Source organism: Pan paniscus, chromosome 4 (assembly GCF_029289425.2).
Source record: "Pan paniscus chromosome 4, NHGRI_mPanPan1-v2.0_pri, whole genome shotgun sequence".
NCBI classification, from domain to species: domain Eukaryota; kingdom Metazoa; phylum Chordata; class Mammalia; order Primates; family Hominidae; genus Pan; species Pan paniscus.
The window spans coordinates 87842689-87863831 of record NC_073253.2 but is presented as its reverse complement, the minus strand read 5'-3'; the positions used below and the strand labels follow the sequence as shown (position 1 = coordinate 87863831).

The following is a 21143-nucleotide window of genomic DNA, read 5'->3' as shown; positions in this document are numbered from 1 at the left end:
AGATGTTATAGAGTTCTGCTTTCTCTTTATTGCCTTGAGCAGTAATAGGTTAATCAAACCAGGAAATACCTGCATAATAAGCCATTTCATATCGAGAACAGAAGAACTGAGAAAGAGAAAGTGCTGATAAATATCCCCCATTCATAAGAAAAAAATTCACAAAGACAGAAAATCCATAGATGAAAATGAAAAAAAAAAAATAAGGCTCTCTGCAAATTTCTCAACTTTAGAATTGAAGTAATTAAAGATTACTGATCTTTAATCAGTTAAAAAAAAACTGAGGATGGCCATAGTTTGCTGTCTTACTTCTACTAAATATACACTTTTAAATAAACCCCACACAACTAACTAGCTCCTATGAACATTATTTGGTTGATAAGTAAGTCTCCTTTTTATAGTGAAAATGTAGGGAGATCTAACACTCTTGCCTTTAATTGCACAGCCTTACAGGTTTTGAGAGATGCAGTCAACACTTTGTCGAGAACTGTCATTGTGAGCCAGGGAGGTGGAAGCACAATTCTGTTCAATGGTTTCTTCCCTTTACATACAGGACAGCCTAGATTCCTTTTATTTTATTTTGTTTTTCAAACTTCCTCATTTCTATTTGCTTATTTGTTTATAATTTTTGATTCAGGAGGTCCACTTGCAGGTTTGTTACATAGGTATATTGCACGACGCTGATGTGTGTGCTTCTAATGATCCCATCACCCAAGTAGTGAACATATTTCCTTATAGGTAGTTTTTAATGCTTCCTCCCCTTCCTCTCTCCCTACTTCTATAATATAATCCCCAATGTTTATTGTTCCCATCTTTGTGCCCATGTGTACCCGATGTTTAGTTCCTGCTTATGAGTGACAACATGTGGTATGTGGTTTTCTGTTTCTGCATTAACTCAATTAGGATAACGGCCTCCAGTTGCATTCATGTTGCTGCAAAGCATATGGTTGCAACTGGAGGCTGTTATCCTGAGTTGTTTATAGCTGTGTTGTATTCCATGGTATGCATATACCACATTTTCTTTATTTGGATTCCATTTAAGTAGACAAATTGTTGTATGTTACAAAAATTCATGGGATGATCTATTAGTTAACTAGGATTGCCATAATAACATATCAAAGACTAGATGGCTTACAGGGGTGTCCAATCTGTCAGCATCCCTGGGCCACACTGGAAGAAGAATTGACTTGGACCACACAGAAAATACACCAACACTAAGGACAGCTAATGAGCAAAAAAACAAAACAAAACAAAAACAATAACAAAAACATAATGTTTTAAGAAAGTTTACAAATTTGTGTTGGACCACATTCAAAGCCATCCTGGGCCACTGGCTGTGCGCTGTGGGTTGGACAAGCTTGGCTTAAACAATAGACAATTATTGTCTCACAATTTTAGAGTTTAGAATTCCAAAATCAAGGTATTTGCAGGGCTTGTTTCTTCTGACAGCTCTGAGCAAAGAGCTGTTCGACTTCTCTGGTTTGTAGATGACCGTCTTCTCCTGTCTTCACGATGTCTTCTCTCTGTGTCTGTGGCCAAATGTCCTCTTCTTATGGGACATAAATCACATTGGATTAGGGCTCACTATAACGACCTCATTTTCAATTACTTACTTCTTTTAAATATCTTATTTCCAGTGACATTCTGAGGTAATGGGAGTTAGGACGTTAGCATATGAATTTTGAGGACACAAAATTCAGCCCATAACAGTTGACATTCTTGATGATCAGAAGCCATGGCCAAGACACAGCTTGGCAGAAGCACAGATAACAGTGCCCTGGAGAATATTTCCTTCTCACCTCCAGAATTCAGTATATAGGATGTGCAAAAGAGAAGCTGCAGGGCAGGACCCTACAGCAGAGGTAACCAGTAAGAAAACAGCAGGACTTTCCAGTCTCCCTTCCCAGACTTCTTTCTAGACAAATACCACACTCCATGCCTACAGTCTCCTACTAAAAATGATTTTTTTTTTTTTTTTGAGACAGAGTCTTGCTCTGTCACCCAGGCAGGAGTGCAATGGTATGACTTTGGCTCACTGCAACCTCTGCCACCCGGGGTCAAGTGTTTCTCCTGCCTCAACCTCCCGAGTAGCTGGGATTACAGGCATACACCAACATCCCCAGCTAATTTTGTATTTTTAGTAGAGACGGGGTTTCATCATGTTGGTCAGGCTGGTCGCAAACTCCTGACCTCTGGTGATCCACATGCCTCAGCCTCCCAAAGTGCTGGGATTACAGGAGTGAGCCACAGCATCCAGCCTGATTTTTCATTTTCTAAAACTTCTTTTGTTTATTCATTCCTCTATGAATATGCAGTTCTTATATTGACTTTATTTGCAGAATATTGCTCACTCTTTAAGATCTGTCTTAATGGCTGGCTCCTTCCAGATAGCATTCCCACACCCCTGTGTGGGAATAAGTTTTTTCTCCTCTGCTCTCCTGAGGTCACCAATTATTTTTTGTTTTATAATCCTGCCATTTCCTTGCTCAGTCCACTCTGAAGACCACCAATCGCACACAGAAAATCCAAACTCCTCATCATAGCCAAAAAGACCCGAAAGATTTGGTTCCAGACAACTTATCAGACATCATATCCTTTCTCAATCTCTCTCTGTTTGCCCACTGCAGCCACGGTGGTGTTCACTTTTGTTCCACAAATATGCCAAACTTACCCCTCCTGGGTGTCCCCTCTACTCGTTTTTACTTCCCATTGTAAATTCTTCTCTCACATGATCTCATCGTGGATTCCTCTCAGTTACTCGTATCTTGGCTTAAATGGCTTCAAGTCAGAGGCAACTTTTCTGACCACCAATCTGAATTAAACTCCCAGTGTGCCTCTAATACAACAACTTCCTTGATTGGCTTTATTATGCATTATTAGTCCTTAATCATATCTTATAAATTAATAATTCATTTGTTGATTTTCTGTCACCCTCAACTGCAATGTGAACTCCAGGGGAGCAGAAACATACTGGGTTTGTTGAGGTCTCTACCAAGGCACTCAAATAGGTGCATGAAATATATTGAGAAAAATTTTTGAATAAATGTATGAATCGTTAGAAAAATGAAATAATAAATTTAATGCATGCATAGATACATGCTAGGCACTCTACTTGGTACTGAAAATAGCTTTAGAGGACAGGGAGCATGCACTATTTCAAAAATAGTTTTTTTGATTTTTTTTGAAATTTTTTTTTTGTTCCTACTTTTTCCTTTAAGAAGTATCCATTGAGATGATCTGAAAGTTGGGTAAAATTTTTCCAGGTAATTATGAATAAAAGAGGAGAAAGCCATTCCATTAAGATGGAAAAGTTTATGGATACCGTGAGATGGGAGGAAAGGCTGGGTACTTGAAAGAAGGACAGAGAGACAGGAATACACTGAACTGAGAATGGGCCATTGGGCAGAGTAGGCCACAGGGCCTTAGATGAGACCATGGGACCTGGAAACAAGCCTGCAATGTAATGTTAGATACAGATAACTAAACAGACAATAAACAATGTGATGGGATGGTCAAAACAAAAGGAATCTGACACAGGTTCTAGGATGAGTGGACAAGCTGTTGGCAGTGGGATGGTCCAGGGTTGGGGGAGGCAGTGTTCAGGTGATCAGATAAGAGGAGAAAGGTGTCCGGGCAGAGTGTGATCATGTGAAACCCCCACAAATTGGGAGGGCTGTGGTTGAGAAGCTGAAAGTTTTGTACTGTATATGGTCGAGCATGGTGTACAGTAAGTCCTCAGAAAATACCTTTTGTTCGACATTGTTTCATAGTAATGTTGATGAGACTAAAAAATGTCGAATCTGAACCAGGGTCACCGTCTGTGCAGTTTGTGTGTTCTCCCCAGATTGGCGTGGGTTTTCCCCAAGTCTTCTGGTTGCCTCCTTCATCCCAAAGCTGTGCACATTAGGTGAATCGGTGTGTCTAAACGGTCCTGGTGTGAGTGGGTGTGGATGTGGGTGTGAGTATGCCCTACAATGGAACAGTGCCCTGTCTGGGGCGGGTTCCCGCCTTTCACCCTGAGCTGCAGGCAGGCTCCGGCTATTCACAACCCTGAACTGAAATGATTGGGTAAATAGTTACTTTATTTACATTTATTCATCTCTCTTAAATGTACATATAACTCACATGTATTTCGATGTCTAATGTAAGAAGTGTTTTGATCTTTATTTTGAAGTTTTGTGATGTTCTTGTGACCAGAAATCTGCTCCAGGAACTTACATCTTGTTTATATCAAGTAGTGTATGGTAAAACTGGTTTCATTAGATGGCATTTTGAATAAAGCTGCAGTTTCCAAGAACCTATTGATGATGTTAAGTGAGGACTTACTCTACCAGGTGGGGCAGTGGCTCTAATAAAAGCTGGAAAAACAAAGACCATCCCATGAAAAGCCTGTGAGACACAAGGTTAGTGCAAGTTTATAACTAGAATTACCTTATGCTGCTCAGCAAACACAAGGAGCACTCTGTGATGAGGCTGGAGAATTCGATGTAAGGTGTAGTGATATCCCGGATACATTCATGCCTACCTTTAATATTCCCTATCGTTAAGAAGACTCATATAATTTTGAAAGAAAATGAGACGATAATTAAACTATCGAAAGGCTACAACACAGCATCTTGCACTTCTGAAGAAATACCATTTGCAAAACAACAACAAAAACTCCTTTTTGCACAATTGAAGAAGCAGTTATCCTATATTTCACCCCTTCTGTCAGACCCCACGGGTATACAGGACATATGCTTTCTATCTGGTTTCAAACATGTGCTTAGATGGCAGGCATCCCTTGGGGCAAGAGGAAAAATGAATTTCAAACAACATGAAAAAATGGAATAAATATCATCCTTAAAAACTGAATTTCTCCATCTGCCTCGTCATATGCAGCAAAAAACTAAAGGATCCTACCACTCTTCACAGAAACATTCCTTAAAGATGTTCATTGAGAATTTTTGAACATTGATTATGTTATTTGGCTATTTATGACAGGAAAAATATTATTAAAAGTGAGAAAATGGGAATGTTTTTAGTTATAAATTCAATTAACAAGGTGATGGGGCTAAATGTGTTCTTTACACATGATTTATTGTATCCAAGGACCTTATGTCTGTCAAGAGTTTCAGTAGCAGCTTCCATATGGGAGGGATGTCTTGCTATGGTGTATGAAACATGAAAAGAGTCTGACAAGTTGGAAGATATATATACACACACACACATAAATATATATATGAATGCATATACATATATGCCAGAAATAGATATTCATTTAAGACATTTCATTAAATCAATGTGAAGTAATTCACAGCACAAAAAACAAATTTAGAAATATAAGAAAAAATAAACTTTAGAACATACAACCACTAAGAATGCAGTGAAATCTATGAGAAGAAATATTAACTGAGTATGACGCCCTTAATAATTGCAATGTGAGTTAGCTTTCTTGAAGTGGAAGGGGATCCATGAATTTTGACATCGGGGAAACACAGAAGAGGGGGAGCATTCTATTCCTTGAAAATTCTAGAGGAAAACAGAAATATGGAACTTACTTTTTTACAAACCACTTAAACTGGTTTCTTATAGACCAGGCACTGTTCTAACTTTCAGAAATAGTGTATGCAAATATGAACTACATAATCCTTATAAACAACCCTATTAGATGCACACGATTCTTGGACCAATATTATTTCATGTTGTAGGTGAAAGAAATGGGAAATGGAGAGGTTAAGTAACTTGTCACTACTGATAAATGGCTAAGCTGAATTGGAAACTAGGCCATTCAACATGAATCCTGTGCTTGGCACTTCTACAGTTTGATGACACATCCAACACAGCTAAGCACTGCAACCTAAACTGTCCAGGCAACCCTAAAAGGCCCAAAGGAGTCAACGCTACTTTGTTAGTAACATGGTGAATTACCCATTTAATCCTAATCTTGATGACATAAAAATTAAGAATTTTGTTGGAGGGGGTCTAAGTTTACATGTTCTAGGGAAAACGTTGCAACATAATGTAGATGGATTTTGATCTATGTCACTTTGTTATAATCTCTCCTTGGTCATTTGAAATGTGTATGACAAATTGTTTTTGTGAATTTGGAACTAGGAACCATAAGTATGTGTTTGCTTTAAAATAGCACAAAAATTCCAAATAAATCTTTCTCAGCAATTCCTTTCAAGCTTCTGCCTTGATCTTGAAAATTAATTCTGTCTTTATTTTGTTTTCGTAGCTCTCATCAAAATTTTTGCTCAGCAATCCATCAACACTGCTGTTGTCAACATAAACAATGGATTGTGATTCCAATCATCTGTGCTCAGTCTTGATCTTTTAAGATTCATCAGCAGCAATTGACCCAGTTGAAAGGCTTCCTTCATTTAATTTAAGAACACCACACTTCTTGTCTTCCCCCTACACTGATCACTTCTTTTGCTCTTTTTATTTTTCTTCATTCCTCTGATGTTTTTCACTCCCATGCCCCTGAGCCTAGTTCTTGGATATCTATTCTCGTCTGAACTTGTTGCATTAGTAATCAAATCGTGGGTCAAGTTGGGTAAAATCATTCTATTGTGCCTGGGTCTGACTCCCAATTCTGCCACTTACCAGCTGTGTGATCTTGGAAAATATTACCTTAGACTTTTAGCGTCATTTTCTCATCTGCTAAATGAACATAATGTTAATAGTGCCTTTCTCATACAATTCTTATGAGGATTAATTAAACAACATAACACATACTAAAATCATAGAATAACGCCTGACATAGAAAGTGTGATGTGTTTGTTTAAATAAACAAATCTTAGTCAATATCATATAACATATCTACTAGGATGAACTCACCCCTGAATTTTGTATGAATATATCAAATTTCCTAGTCAACATTTCTCCTTTGTTGGCTAAAGGCAGCTCAGACTTCATTTGTTCAGTTACTGGCAAAGCTATATTCCCATTGCTCAGGCCAGATACCATGAATTCACCTTGGATCTTTCTCATTTCCTCACACTGCATATATAATACATCACCAATCATCTTGTCTCAACCTTCCTTCCTTTGCTCACCCGTTGTTCTGCTGTATCTCTGTTCCCACCTAGTATCATTGCTCATCAGGTTGTTGTACTTGCCTAAAAAGGAGCTTCCTAATTCCACCCCTGGGCCTCTATAGTGCACTGTCAACACATCAGCCAGAGAAGTCCTCTGAAAAGATAAAACCATCAAGGTCCTTCCACTGCCCTCAAGGCCCCACTGCCTGTCGAATCTCTTTTTTTTTTTTTTTTTTTTTTTTTGAGATGTAATCTGGCTCTGTCACCTAGGCTGGAATGCAGTGGTGTGATCTCGGCTCACTGCAACCTCAGCCTCCAAGGTTCAAGCAATTCTCCTGCCTCAGCCTCCTAAGTGGCTGGAATTACAGACATGTGCGTCCACACCAGGATAATTTTTGTATTTTTAGTAAAGACGGGGTTTCACCATGTTGGCTGGGCTGGTCTCAAACTCCTGACCTCAAGTGATCCGCCCAACTCGGTCTCCCAAAGTGCTGGGATTACAGGTGTGAGCCAGCGTGAGCCACCGTGCCCAGCTGAACCTCTTCTATAATCTTTCTCCACTCTCTCCAAGTTTCCATCACACTGGCCTTCTTGTTGGTTTTTGAATAGCTCTTACCTTAGTGACTTGAAATTTGTGATTTAATTTGGAAAGCTCTTCTTCAGACACTTTCAAGCTTTGCTCCCATATCTATTTCAAGTCATTTCAAATGTTATTTTATCAGGAAGATATTCTTGAAACATATTTTCAGAATTTGCAAACTACCATTTCCCCTTCTCTGTACAACACAGAAACTTCCTGGCACTCTTCCCAGCTAATTTTCTGCATAGCATTTATCATTTTCTATAAACTTATTTATACATAATTTAAATATTATATAATTTAATAACTTGTTTGTATTCTCCTCACTAGAATGTAAACACCAACATGGTTAATAACATTTAATGATTTTTTAATAAATTTATCCACAACCCAGAGAAGAATCCTTGACACAAAATAATATAGAGACAATTTTCAACACTATATTTGAGTAAATTAATCCTCGAGTCTATAATCCATCCCCGTATTGATATTTTATATAAACTAGGGATAAAATTATTAAGGAGAAAAAATGAAAGGGGCAAAGTGAATTCTTATTTTTCTCTCTGTCACCCAGAATATGTCACCCAAATATGTCTGTTTACAAACATAATTGAAATACAAAAGCATTTAAGAATGCCAAAAATATACATATGACATATAATATTATTTCTCAAATCTAGTCTGCCAATGTTTAAGTCTTTCTTAGTTGTAGTTTTAATTGACATGCAATAATTGTATAAGTTTACAGGGTATAATATGATGGTGAGACACATGCATGCATTATATAATGATTAAATCAAACTAATTATTTTCATTTAATAATTATTACTAAAAATAATTTATATAATTTATATAAGTAGACATAGATACAAATAGTGTGCTCTTCTTTTTCTTTTTCTTTTCTTTTTTTTTTGTGATGTAGTCTTGCCCTGTCACCCAGACTGGAGTGCAGTGGCATGATCTTGGCTCACTGCAACCTCTGTCTCCCCGGTTCAAGTGATTCTCCTGCCTCAGCCTCTCAAGTACCGGGGATTACAGGCACCTGCTACCATACCCGGCTAATTTTTTTTTTTTTTTTTTTTTGATTTTTAGTAGGGACAGGGTTTCACCATTTTGGCCAGTGCTTGTTTTGAACTCCTGACCTCAAGTGATCCGCCTGCCTTGGCCTCCCAAAGTGCTAGGATTATAGGCGTGACCCACCATGCTCAGCCCAGTGTGATCTTCTTAAAAGGTAGTTTTACTATATTTAGCAGATTCTGAAATATCCACGAATGTGTGGTTAAATGACAAAGGTTATTATGCAGTCAAGAAAAGTGATTTATTCCACTTTTAGTTCAAAGATAAAATGTACATTTCCCCATATATTTATCTTAGTAATCAGTCTTAGTTTATATGGCAGAAAAGTCTAGCTGGGTTCCTAAGTTCTGTATCTCCCTTCTCTAGAATGGTTCCTGGGGAATGCAGCACAGTCTTGTTAGAAAACAGGTCAAGAAAAACGAAGTGCAATGCTATACAATAAAACAAAGTTGATATACTTTGAAATCATTATATGAGCTTGTGTCAAAGAATACATACTTAATCCCCATTCCTGAGGAAGAAAAAGTGGTAGCAGAAAAAGATACTTGAACTAGAGGAGCATATTATTGCCTGCTAAATGGAAAAGATGGTTATTCGTCCCTAGTATGGGGTGTAGAATAGGGTATACCCAGTGTAGAAGTAGCCCAAATTACAGTATCTGGCATGTTATTCTGGCTGTTTTCAAAGATAGGGCAGTGTGACTTTCTCAAAAGTCAGATGAAATCATTTAAAAATATGAACGAAAATAGATTCCAATGCCAAATATATATAAAAAGTTATCTGCCACACTGGATTAGCCACACTACAGTTCTCCTTAAGTAAAATAGATAATTATGTACTGACTACATAAAAATAATCATTGCCAGGGGATATTTATATTAAACTGCAGAATCAGAAACTGAATCTGTTTGTATCTCCTTAACAGGCTCATGATCGTCCTTGAATAACTGATTTTTTTATTTCCTGCACTGTCTTGGCATGCTTATAAAATTGGCAAATTTAGTTGTATCATGAACCTGATTTAAAAGAATGCTGGGGAAATTAACAGATTAGCCTTTTTCAAAAGCTTTAAAATTTGATTAAAGTTTCTATCTTCAACACAAAATGAAACTTGCCTCTCTGTGTATGAATTACTCATTTGAATCCAAAGACCTTTGATTAGGATAATTTTTCAAATATAAACAATTAGTAACAGACCATTTATTTACTAAATGTTATAGGAGAGAGCCAGCTGTCTCTATTTCCCTTCCTTGACTATTTGAAGTTAGAATTTTCTCATGACATTTAGCCACTTATAAATGTTCAGTTAAACATGACAGTTGTTATGGATTGGATATTTGTAAGGTCATTTTTCATAGACTGCCCCAGAAGAAACATATTTCAATCAAAGCAAATAATTAGCATTTCCATATAATTTGACTCCACTTTTACTATGGCCCAGAAACATATCTTATCACTTCCTCAATTTAATTTGATATGGAAAGGGCCTCTTTTTAATCAACTTTAAAATTATGTTCTGTTGACTTGCAAATGAGAGGTCAATGCTAATTGGGAGAGGCCTTAAAAACTCTGACATCTTTGATTGCTGCACAAAGATTCCATGCTCAGTATGTTCCGATACTTGGCTTTTCCATATTCCCTTACGAGGTTAAGAAGATGAATGCTCATTGGTTTTAATCCTTACCATGATTTATGAGCCTCTTGGTATCCTTTCCCCAGAGCATCTACAACTGTGTGGTTGTTCTGCCTGCTGCTTAAATTACACAGACATCTGCAAACTAAATTATGGATTGTTGTCCCATAGACCATAACCAAGAATTCTCTTCATCACTCCTGCCGTATAATTTTTTTTTTCTGATTAGGACAAAGAACATGTATGTATTTCCTTGCTTCTGTACTAAGGGCATTTAAGCTAATTTGAATGATAGCACAATAACCTGGATTGTGACCTATCACAAAAAATCAAAGCAGCATGAAATATAACAAGGTAGCTTTAAAGGCAGAAAGAAAAAAAAAGATCCCCTATTTATTTATATCTTTCATCTTTATTTAAGGCATTGAATATTTAGACTCACAGAAGGAAAGTGACCTTTAAGATTAACTGAAAATATGCACCATGGAATAAAATGCATGTAAATGACCTTTGTGTCTCTTGCGTATGAATGATTTTAAGAGCATCGTGTGATCTGATCTATGACTATTTAAATTAAACACAAAGCAAAGAAATAGAAAATTACATAAAGGATAATTCATGGAAGACTGGGATACCTTTTTTAATGTACTCTTTTCTGCTGGTCTCACTTGTAGTAAACCTGTTTTAATAATCTGAAGGCTTGAAGCAATCACGAGTAATTGGAATAACTCTTTCGTTTGAATTAAAAGTCTGGTAGAGTCTACTTTGGAATAATCAACTGCTTCTGTATTTTTCCTTTCTTTTCTCTCCTTGTTATTCTGTGTAGATGATGAATCATAATTCCCAATGACAAGTCCATTGTGAAATCCTAACAGGCATGTCTCAAATTATTAACCTTTGACAATCACCAAAATTAGAAATATCCCTGCGTTTATCTTCTTCAGATGTGCTAATTGCAACTCTAACAATAACCTGTCAGGGAATATCACATGAACAAAATTTACCAAATGATTTTTAGTTATGCCTTACAAAGTATATTTAAAAAAAAAAACAGACGGCTCTGCAATTCATTTTTTGAACCCTATTGTCAACTCAGCAGGACACAGTGAACACTAAAGAAAAACTCAAATCCACTCCTGGCTGAGCAGATCTGCTGTTCCCTCCGTGTTTCCATCAGTTTCTGTTTCACCTCATCACTGCTGAAAGGCAATGTTTTCTGAGTGTCAGGACCTGATATTCATACCAATGCCCTAAAGACTTGCTTTTTTAAAGATAGATCCTAGATTTGTTTGCCTCTGTGTCAGTGAAAAGCTCACTTCCAAAACTTTCCATTTGTCGTCACTCTTTGCATCCTCATCTTCATAAAATAAAGGATTAGTGGAATCTTGAAGTATTCTACTTAGTTGATATGGTTTGGCTTGTGTCTCCATCCAAATTTCATCTTGAGTTGTAGTTCCTATAACTCCCACATGTTGTAGGAGGCACCCAGTGGGAGGTAATTGAATCATGGGGTGGGTCTTTCCCATGCTGTTCTTATGATAATGAATAAGTCTCATGAGATCTGGTGGTTTTATAAAGGGACATTCCCCTGAATATACTCTCTTGCCTGCTGCCATGTAAGATGTGCCTTTGCTCCTCCTTTGCCTTCCACCATGATGGTGCAGCCTCCCCAGCCATGTGGAACTGTGAGTCCATTAAACCGCTTTTTCTTTATAAACTACCCAGTCTCAGGTACGTCTTTATTAGCAGCGTGAGAACATACTAATACATTCGTTAAAACCCTATTTAAACATATCTAGAAATAAATTATTTTTGAATAATTATTTAATTTCCTAAGAAATTATACAGGATAGATGGAAATAGAATTAAATTGGTGCTCCCAAAAGATCTGATATATATAATCTCCCAGTCTATTGCCATCAGTCATCTTCTTTACACACACACACACACACACACACACACACACAGACACACACATACAAAACCTCCACATCAGGTTATTCTTCTACATTCAAAAGCAAACCAACTAAAACAACAAAACACAGCTCCACATCCTATAAAAGATAAAGCCCCAATCCCAGACATATTTTTCATTTCATTAAAGTTTCTTCATCATCTAAGCCTATTCTTCTGGATTTATCTGCCAGCTATTCCCATATTTGACACACATTTCATTCTCTAACTCCTCAAATGGTTTTAAATTCACCACATATGAAATGATATCATATATCTTTGTGCCTTTTATACATCTATATCCTCTTCTTTACATATTTTTATCTATTTCTCTTTATAGTCTAGTTCAAATGTCCTTTGGCTGCATTTTCCCTACTCTTTCCAACTACTACAGGAAGAAAAAAAATGCCAACTTCAACCATATTTTTCATATTGGAACAAGAAAGTATTCTATAAATGATCAAAGAATGCTCATCTAACCATATGAAAGAAGAAAGATTTATTTCCTTTCTCTTTCCCTTTACTTTGTTGCACGATTTATAATAAATGCATACAATTACTTAAGTAAACATGAATATAAGTGAGAAATGAATAGAATGAGAGTAAATTTTGCAAAATGTTAAAGAAATAATACACTGCCCTATGTGATTGTTGAAAAAGAAAATTATAAAAGGGGGTGGTAACATCATAAACAGGCTCCACAGCATTACTCTATTCAAAGTTAAATTGATAAAAGAAAAATGTCTTTCTTAATAAAGAAATATTAATAATCAGTTAGTATGACTTGAAATCTATATATTCATTGTACTTGATTATCACTCTCTATTTTGTTATAGCATTCCACTGAGATTATTCTCAGCTCTATTTGCTTATGTGGCATTTATGAAAATCCTCATATTAAAAAGAAAATAATTTCAAGCCATTCTCCTCAAATGCGTTCTGCATCAATATGAATTCCACTCTAATTAAAAACAAATGAACATGCCAATTTCTTTAAATTAATCCTTTCTCAAATTATTATCTTTAAAGTAGTTGTATGTTAAACAAATATCAAACTATTTTTATTTCTTCTTATCGTTGTACATAGCACAGAGTGAACCAAAGGACATTTAGGAAGAGTATGAGTCTATTCTCAGTTATCTGGGCCTTTGGATGTTTTAATGCTCTGTTATGCTTTAAAGAAAAGGAGAGAAAGTGCTGCATTTATCATTGGAATGGCTTAGTATTAATTATTCATTATTCATATTTGCATCACAGATAATACTGAGGTTGATATAATCATGGATATTTAAGAATATGGAGTTGCCTTTTATAGGAATTAAATTCAAAGTGTTCACTTCTCTTATTCTATAAATAAAAGATCTGGACTGAAACCCCAAATCAAAATTATCCAAGATCAGAGATTTAGAAATTAATTAAAATTTTCTACAAAAAATGCAAAAATTTCACAAAGAAAAGGTAAGCAATTTTCTACATAGAAATTTTGAATATTGATAAGAACAAATTGCTAGATAAAAGAGATGACCATGGGGGGAGAGGAATTATTAATAGTTGAGATATTAAATGGTTCATTCTATTTCAATCTTACCATCTTACATTGTTGATCTAAAATTTGTATTTTTTTACTTAAATCTGATAGTTGAAATTAATTGATAATGTTTTAAAACTACACTAAAGCCCAACCTTTACTGAATAAGCTAATCTCATAAAAGGATAATGAGAAAGAAAAAGAAAAGGCTTCATCTTTCTACTTCAGAAACATGGGCATGCACAGAGAGTTTGAAAAACATCACAGGAAGATTCATAAAGCCACGTTAGTTTAATTACACATCTGCCTTATCTCTTCAACCTTGTCTTTCTGAGTTGTTATATCAATGGTTAATCTTAACTGATCACTGATTAGAACTGAGAATATAAAGCTTGTTTTGACTACAGCCTAAGTAAGGGTAGATTCTCCCATTACCAAGTGGGGAGTGTCAAAGCAGCACTTTAATTACTATGTCTGTGAAGGTTAACTGTAACTGTCTAAATCTCAGTGTTTAGATTCCTACCATCAGCAAAGGAAAAGCAGATTACAATTGCCAGCGCAAGAAACAATTGAACCAGTTTGTGCCATATCAATATTCGTAAGGAAGAGAAAATTTATGACTTTATCTCTGTTTCCTATGTGAGAGTTTCAACAGAGGTTTGCCTTTGAAATGAGACGTATCCAATTGAACAAACATAATACCCGCTAATTATGAGGGACTAGGCAAAGCATCACAAAAAAACAGAATAAAAAAGGCAGAAATCACTTTCTGTTTTTAGGAGGAACACAGTCATTAGATCCTCTCAAATCGGCATGTAAAATGAAACTGTGAGGAAAAATAAAACAAAGAAGCTAAAAAATAAATAATTATAAAAATAAAGAATCCTATATTCTAAAAAATGTAGAAATAACTGGTTACTTCAAGTTTCATGATTTTGTTATGTTTATGTCAACTCCCTGTAAATATACAAATATTTGAATATTTTGATATCTAATACATTTTTTAAGTAAAGAAGTTTTAAATAGGATTTGCATTTTCAGGTATTAATTAAGAAGGTAAAAGCATATATCTTGATAAGATTTTTTTTACCTACCTTTAAAAAGGCTGGCATTCTTTAAAACTCCCAACTGCTCCTGGGTTCCAGCTTGTCTATATTTCCCAAAAGAGCCAAGCTGTTAGGTAACAAAGCTGGAAAGACAAACATATACAGTCAGAATGTTAACTATCTTTTCTAATAAACATTTATTTTAGCATATTTTTACATTTTCTTAAAAGTTGCAAACACGGTATAGAGAGTTCCTGTATACCTCACACCTGATTATCACTATTGCTAATATCTTACATTATAAGTGCATTTCTCAATGTACTTTTGATGTATGTACAATGTACTTACAATGCTGCTTTTGATACATTGTGATATATAGTGATACATTGTGATAGATGGATCCAAATGAACCAATATTGATACATTATTCTGAGTTCACTAGTTTTTCTCCTAATGTCATTTTCTATTCCAGGATATCACATTGCCTTGTCATTATGTCCCCTTGGCCTCCTCATGGCAGTGATAGTTTCTTAGACTTTCCTTGTTTTTGATGACCTTGAACGTTTTGAAAAGCAATGGTCAGACATTTATAAAATGTCCTTCAGTTGCAATTTGGCTGATGTATTTCTCATGATTAGACTGGGGTTATGGGTTTTTGGGAGGAAGACCATAAAGTATCATTTTTGTCACTTCATATCAAGGGTATGTGTGTCATCAGTATGACTTATTACTGTTGACACAGATCTTGATCAGCTGACTGGAGTGCTTATTACTGTTGAGACAGATCTTGGTCAGCTGACTGGAGTCCTTATTGCTGTTGATGCAGATCTTGATCAGCTGACTGGGGTACTTATTTCTGTTTACACAGATTTTGATCAGCTGACTGGGGTACTGTTTGCCACCGTTTCGTACTATAAAGTTCCTTTTGTTCCTCCTTTCCATACTGTACTGTTTGAAAGCAAGTCAATAAGAGCAGCCCACAGTCAAGGGATAGAGAGTTAAGCTCCACTTGCTGGAGGGGAAAATGACACAAATTATTTGAAATTTTATGAGAGAAATTTACCTATTCTCCCCATTTGTTTGTTTCCTTGTTTGGGTATTCATTCATTCATTCAGTAATTTATATGCATCAGTGTAATCTCATGGATATTTACTTTGTATTTCATGTTATAATACAATACTACACTGTTTATTTTGTTGGTCTAATTGTTTTAGCTTTGGCCTTCGTGAGCTCTTTCAATTAGCCTCTGTGTCTTTTTTGACATACCATATTGGTTGGTTTAGTGAGTACTTCCTTATGTCCTGGCATGATAAGATAGTCCATGTTAATTTCAAAATGCATACTATAAATGTTATAATCTTCTTGCCTCAGACCTAGACTCAGCCTTTTTTTTTCAAGGATCTCTGGTTCTTTTTATCAGAGAATGGTGAGAAACCAAGATCTGACCACTAGTTATGGTTCCTTGCCACTGGGGTGCCATTACTTCTAAGTCCTCTCAGTGAAGTGAGCTGGGAAATTTATGTATTTATATTAACGTGTATATGCAGACATCCATAATTGTCTCTATATCTATCAATCTGTATCTATAATTAGATAACATTATTTCATACTGACAACTTCAATCTGTATCTATAATTAGATAACATTATTTCATACTGATAACTTCAACTCCAGCTTCATATTGTTAACTTCAGGCTGATACCTTCAACTTCCTTAATCTATATTAAATAAATAGCATTTTGGGTGTAATAGAGTATATATTAAAATCACATTTTTCATTTCTTTATGAAATGCTCCTCTCTGAGTAATATATCAAGAGTGATTCTTATAAAGATGTCCACACAAGTGGACATGTTTATGATGCCTGATTCTGAAGAATCATTAAGAAAGTCCATGGACATTTATTTCCATTCGTTTCTACTAAAGTTCATTATGCTTGAAAAAGAAAAGTAGCTTTTAATATCATGTGGATACAACCACAGCTACCTGATGGTTTTTTCACCAAATGCCATAGACTGCAACAATAAAAAGGACTTGAGGAGATATATACTGCTATATAAGATCTAATATATTTTCTTCTATTGAGGCATCCTATTACTATGACCATGTTTTCATATAATTCATTTTTAAGACAAAAAGTCTGAGTTAGCGCAATTATACCTATGCGAAAAATGTAATTTTTAATGAAATTATAAAATAATTATAATTAATGTACATGTTAATCATTACAGCTAAATGGTAGTCAGAATATATAAATGTTTAACATTTGTATTATAAAAGTTTAGTAGAAAATACAGATAGTAACAAGGTAGACTAATAATCCATATGGGATAACTTATTTTCTCAAAGTAAAAACACCAACTCATTTTATCATTCTGTTATTCTGATAACTAATAAAGATTTCCTTGTCAAACAAAATCTTTAGGTTTAAAAAACATTAAAGTGAGACATAAACTTCCAAGAAATTCTAAGCCATTTCATTCCCTTCATCTATATTAGATATTTTGGTTAGAATGTAATAACATCTGTATCAGTTTCCTGTGGCTGCGACAAGTAATTACCATAAGTGTAGCAGCTTAAAGTAACAGAAACTTATCCTCTCACAGTTTTGGAGGTCAGAATTCTGAAATCAATAAAAGATTGAGATGAAATCAAGGTGTCACGGTGCTGCCATCCCTTCAGAGGGTCTAGGGGAAAATCCATTTCTCGCCTCTTCCAGCTTCTGGTGACTGCCATCGTGCCTTGCCTTGTGGCCGCTTTCAGTATTCAAGGCTAACATCCTCAAATTTCTTCCTCCTCCTTTACATTGCCTTTTCCTCTGTGTATTCAAATCTTCTGCCTCTCATTTTTAAGAATGCATGTGTTTATAATTTGGGCCTATTCAGCTAATACAGGATAATCTCCTCATTTTAAGATCCTTTATTTAATCACAGCTGCAAAGACCCCTTCTTGTCATATAGGTTAACATTCAAAGGTTCTATGAATTAGAACATGGCTGTCTTTGGGAAGTCATTTTCCAGCCTACCATAGATCATGAGGATTAAGCTCTGAATTTTTTATCTTGCCCAAATTCCTATCTAAGGGGTCTGGAGAGTCATCCCCTACAAACCACCAATTCTCAACAGATGGGTTTTATTTAACCCTGTATATGGTGACTTACTTTGCAACCTGACTCAGGCATCACATTAGGAGACAAGGAAGAAAATCAAAATATTTTACCCCAAAACATGTTTCTTTGCCATATGTTGAACTGGCCCTGCAAAGCTGTCCTTCCTCGTGAACAATTTGCATCTGTAAAGAATTTCTATTAACATAGGTAGATCTTTTTCTTCCAGGCCTTCCCAATCCTAAAGAGGTTAACTAAAAGTCTAGCACCTTTTAAAGATCTGAATAGGAAGCATTTGTCATCTGTTGTCTCTAAGGGCAGCCACTATAAGACCTCAAAAGAACCTTGGTCTCCACAATCTTTGATCTTAACTTGAACATTTCCTTTCTATGAATCCCAGGTCTTTAGAAAAACTCAACTAATAGTCAACCAGAAAATGTTTAAATTTACCTACAGCCTGGAAACCACCCCCTACCGCCCCACAGCTTTGAGTTGTGCCACCTTTCTGGAGCAAACCAATGTATGTCTTACATGTATTTGATTGATGTCTCATGCCTCCCTGAAATGTATAAAACCAAGCTGTACCCCGACAACCTTGGGCACATAGTCTCAGGACTTCCTGAGGGTTGTGTCACAGGCCATGGCCACTCACATTTGGCTCAGAATAAATCCCTTCAAATATTTTACAAATATTTTCATTGATAACCAACTTATAGATCTACTTCCTATCCCCTTCCATAGGGGAGAAAAAAATTACTCTAATAAAACAACTTCCTCATGACTCTATCTCACTACAAGACAGTGTGTATGGCTAAGGCAGCAGAAATATATACACACAATGAAAGGGTGTTTTAAAATATTGTTTAAGACAACCTAGGACAGGCATATAATTAACTTGCTTAGAGAGACGGATAGATGTTACTTAATAATGAAACTCTAATAACTATTTCTTTCCCTTCAGACTAGGACTACTGATAACCTGCAATTATGTGTGACAAGCTGAACAAAACCACAGAACCAGAGTGTCAGACTATGGCTACATAATTTTTAGAAAGAGCTTAATTAAGCAAATCTCATAAAAGTTTTTAAAGGAAATATTTTCTAAAGTCAAAAGCAAACTACATTCATAAAGTATGATTACTGGTACAGTACACCTTTCAGTGACATTAACTTTCAGGGGACCTTGACAGGAAGAAAAAATAAATCTCAAGCTACTAGCAATAAAGTCAGAGGAGTGGTAACTGATGATCCAGGAAATTTTCACAGAAAAATAAGGGTATGAATGGCTTCCATAAGGCTTCAATTACCAACGTTGTTAATGAAATTCAGGCATCTTGGGTCGCTTGAAGGAAGGAACTAATAATGAGCTGCTTACATGCAACTAGTTTGTAGAATGAGTAGTCCCATCATGGAATGGGAATTAGAAGAAAAAGAAACAAACACAAAAATCTTCTTTCCACTAGTATTGGGAAGCTGCACAAATACCAGCTGTTCAAGAGTGGCCATAGATAGAAAGAGGTTAACCTTGAGAAGCAGAGGGCAAGCTTGAGCCTGATGTGTGTAAACTCCAGATTTGCCCAAATATATAATATGGTGGATGCAACCCAGAGTAGTAATATAAAGCATGGTATAGCACTGGAGAATCAGTAGGACCTCAGCAGAGCAAGTACCAAAATATCTTGAAGAGATTCTTTCACAATGTAAGACCCTAGATTCCATAACAAGGAAAAAAATTTAAAAAAAAAGTGTGAGAGAACACAATACACCCTCAATGAAACTCAGTGGAGCGAGAAAGAGAAAATTTATTTCTTAAGAACTAATAATAATAGAATAATCTGTAATAGACACATAATACACATTTAAAGCCTTCAGAGAAAATGGAAGGAATGTAAACTATAAGAAGAGCATGTGAAACACGTAACAAACAAATTTGACCAAAAATGCTTTCTCTCTCTATATTGCTCTAGAGGTGGTCTTATGGGCCACCCATAGCTAATCCTAATATTCATTTGAAAGAACAAAGCCCAAGAAGTTCATAGACTTTGCTGGAAAGATAAAATTACCCTATCCGATATAAAAAAATTGTTATAAAAATGTGGAAAAAAAAGTATGTTATTGGCATAGAGTCTAAATGATACATATAAATATGTACGAACGTTTCACTTAAATCAGTGGGAAAAGAACAGACTTTTAAATAAGTGGAATAGGAAAAATCCACCATGCAGATGCACAAAATCAAAGTACAGTCGTCCTTAGGCAGCCACAAGGGATTGGTTCCAGGACCCTCCTAGGTATCAAGAGCCACAGACACTCAAGTCTTTTATGTAAAAAGGAATATTATTTGCATATAACCTATGCACATCTCCTGTATACTTTAAATCATCTCTAGATTACTTATAATAATTGCTATGTCATACTGATATTAATTTGTATTATTTTTCATTGTTATAATTATTTTTCTAATTATGTTCAATCTATGGTTGGTTGAATCCAAAAACATAGGCTCTACAAATACACAGGGCTGGTTACAGATTTCTTTAATCATATCATACATAAAAAATAACTTTCAGATGCATGAAAGAGAAACAGTTTAAAAGTCAAGAACATATATAATTTTTTTTTTTTTTTTTTTTTCCGAGACAGAGTTTTGTTCTTGTCGCCTAGACTGGAGTGCAAGGGCATGGTCTCAGCTCACTGCAACCTCCACCTCCTGGGTTCAAGCAATTCTCCTGCCTCAGCCTCCTAAGTAGCTGGGATTACAGACACCCACCACCATGCTCAGCTAATTTTTGTATTTTTAGTACAGACAGGGTTTCACTATGTTGGCCAAGCTGATCTTGAACTCCTGACCTCAAGTGATCTACCCGCCTCGGCCTCCCAAAGTGCTGGGATTAGAGGCGTGAGCCACCATGCCTGGCCAACATATATAATTTTTATGAACTAGGAAAAGCTTTCTTTAAACAAATATTGAAAACACGAAATTTGAATTAAAATTAAAATCATATATTTAAAGCTAAACTTGCAAAGAAAAGAAAAGCTATGTCATTGACTATGAGAAAATATTTCCAATCATGGAACATAATTTAGTGTAAAGATTATATTAAGAATGTCAACAATCAATAAAGTATTGAATTTGGAAATCTATAAATGGAATATTTACAAAAAGAAAAAAACAGGACTTCTAAAAAGCATATAAA

General features: G+C 35.6%; 1 protein-coding gene across 2 annotated transcripts in view; it reads right to left on the bottom strand.

The window, feature by feature from the left end:
* Window positions 1–21143, bottom strand: part of CDH12 (cadherin 12) — a 1103355-nt gene that overhangs the window by 741832 nt on the left and 340380 nt on the right. For both annotated transcript variants that reach the window (XM_055112489.2, XM_055112491.2), the window contains exon 2: window positions 14888–14982. The gene's annotated coding sequence lies outside the window, so the exon portion shown is untranslated. The remainder of the gene's footprint in view (window positions 1–14887; window positions 14983–21143) is intronic.